This window comes from Belonocnema kinseyi, chromosome 2 (assembly GCF_010883055.1).
Source record: "Belonocnema kinseyi isolate 2016_QV_RU_SX_M_011 chromosome 2, B_treatae_v1, whole genome shotgun sequence".
Lineage (NCBI taxonomy): Eukaryota > Metazoa > Arthropoda > Insecta > Hymenoptera > Cynipidae > Belonocnema > Belonocnema kinseyi.
Window position 1 is genome coordinate 156,565,825 of NC_046658.1, and position 3,031 is coordinate 156,568,855.

Genomic DNA, 3,031 nt, shown 5'->3' on the forward strand with positions numbered 1-3,031 from the left:
AAGCGCCGCGCGCGTAGTCCATATTTTTAAAGTATTATTTACATCACTTAACGATAAATATTTGCTCATAATCAAATACAATATTTTTCAAAATAAAATTATTATTCCTTTCTATGCATACAAATGTATTTTAATCTTTTTTCTGATTTGAATTTCGCGCCTTTCAGATTCTGTTCCTTCCTACAATCCGTGCAAGCGCTGAAAATCGTTATTAATTTTTCGTGTAATTGTGAAATTTTCAGACCATAAAAACGTTTCTTAGTATCTTTTATTTAATGCCCCAAATTTTTAATTCGGTATCTGATTTTGCGTGCATGAAATCGATGAAATGGATTAAATTTTTCAAAAAAGAAAAACGTCGATAAGGTAGGAATCAAGCACGCTCGATTGGTAAGGTGGTTCTAGTGTGGAAAATTCTAATGTGGAATAGACATACTTTTTTAAATTGCAGAGTTGCTACAGATCAGATAATTCCAGAATTTTTAGTCAGGGAATTTTCGAAAATCTAAAGTTGAAATTAATTTTATTATTACGGATACAAATCGCAACTATTTGGTTGCAAATTAATCACAATGATTGCGGATTCACACGGTTTTGTTGAAAATTCATCTTTTTTTGTTGAATTCAAATATTTTTGGTACAAAATCTAAATCCTTTTAGTTTGAATATAAAATATCGCGGTTCTCGTTCAGGATTCACCTTTCTTGGTTGAAAAATTAACTACTTAGTTGGAAATGGAACTACTTTGTTAAAAATTAATTTATTTGGTTGAAGATTCATGATTTTAGTTTTAAAAGAACCTTTTTTGTATTATAATTTATTTATCTTGTTGAAAATTAAATGTTTTTAACTGCACATTTTACTAGCAAATGTTTGGTTTCAAATTTATTTTAAGTAGAAAATTCAAATATTTGGTTTAAAATTCATGTATGCTTTTTTAAATTTGAATTTGTGGGGGAAATATTTTGGCTTCTTGGTGACTAGTTCCCCTTTTTGGTTGAAAATTCCTTAATAAAATTAAATATTTGGTTGAGAATTGATCTTTCTAGATAAAAATTAGTTTTTTCCTTATTTAGAATTAATTTTTTTTAATGAAAATTTATCTTCCATTTTTGTCGAAATTTAATTTGATAGGTATTTAATTCTCTTGGTTAAAAGTTATACTACTTTGTTGAAAATTTTCTTTAATTTTATTAAAAATTAAGTTTTTTAGAAACTTTAATTATTTTATTTTTCGTGAAAAAATCTGTTTTAGTTGAAAATTCAACTTTTTTTTAAAAATCTGTCCTTTTTGGTAGAAGAGCTCTCTCACTAGCTGAAACTTCATTTTTAAAAATAAAAATGAATTCCTTTGGCTCAAAATTTGTTTCGCTTAAGTTGAAAATTAATGAATTTGCCTCAAAACTTGTTTTATTTTGTTTAAAATTCACTTTTATTACTACAATTCGATTGTTCTGTTTGAAAGTTTATTTTTGTAAAATTTTAAATATTCTAATTTCGGTTGAAAATCTTATTTTATATTTTTACTTCAAAATTAATCAATTATGCTGAAAACTCCTTTTATTTTGTTTGAAATATACTTTTCTAAATGTAATTTGAAGTATTCTAGTTTTGGTTAAAAAAATCATTTTTTTTATGAAAAAAAAACAATTTTGTTGAAAAATCATTTTTTTATAAAAAAAAAAACAATTTTGTTGAAAATTCTTTTTTTTGTAGTAACGTTATTTTTCTAAAATTTTAATTATTCTAATTTTGGTTGGAAATTGATCTTTTTTAGATGAAAATTTATGTAATTAATTGAAAATTAGTCTTTTTTGGTAGAAAATTAATGTTTTGAGTGGACAACTCAACTATTCTATAGTTGAAAGTTGGTCGCAAAAGAAAAGTGAAACAGGCACGTTCGAGGGATGTCTTTACATTATTGCATGTTTGGAGCTCATTTATGGCTTTTAGCATTTATTTAATCTTCAAACATTATGCTTATTTAAATAAATTTCATAAATGACTCTTTTTTTAGAGAATACCTTTAATTTATGATGTTGCATTGTAAATTTACAAGAACTATTAATTATTTAAACAATTTTAATTTAAAAATTAAGAGTTTGACTCTTTTCTATGAGTGAATTCGTTCACGGAGTCAACTCACTCTTTTCTATGTTGCTTTGCAAAAGAACTAATAATTATTTCAACAATTTTAATTAATAAAATTTAAAGTATGCCTTTTTTTCTACGAGTCAATTTCTTTATAGGAGTCAACTAACCCCTTCGTTGGCAGAGAGGATTCGACAAAAAGTGCCCAAAATGGCAGGAAACTTTGTATCGTGGGTTATTGGGGGTCGCTGAATCCGAATATGAAGTAAAAATTCAGAAATATAAAATGGCGGATCCAATATGGCGGACAAAAATACAAAAAATGGCTCGATTTGAAAAATCTTGGTGCGTTTTTGGGGTCGCTGAACCCGAAAGTGAAGTCAAAATTCGAAAATTTAAAATTGTGGACAAAAATATCCGCCATTTAAAATTTTCTAATTTTGACTTCAAGTTCTGATTCAACGATATCTAAAACCCGTAAAACCGAGAATGATCCAAATGGAGCCGTTTTTTTTTGTATTTTCGTCAACCATATTGGATCTGCCATTTTGAATTTTCGAATTTTGACTTCAGATTCGGATTCAGAGACACCAAAACCCCCCGAGTATGACTTGAATAAAAAATCGGAGTAAGTTAAATAGGAAAAAAGAAGGTTGACGCATTTTGCGTCAATGCGACACAGGGCACGGAAAATATTGACGCAATTTGCGTCAATGCCAACGAAGGGGCTAACAAAGTCTATCCGATGACTGTTGTATGTTGCTTTCCAAATTTACAAGAACTATTAACTATTTCAACAATTTTAATTAGCAAATTAAGAGTTTGCCTCTCTTCTAAGAGCCAGTTTGTTCGCGGAGTGAACTAAGAATATCTATCCGATGACTCTTTTCTATATTGCCTTGCAAATTTACAAGAACTACTAATTATTTAAACAAATTTT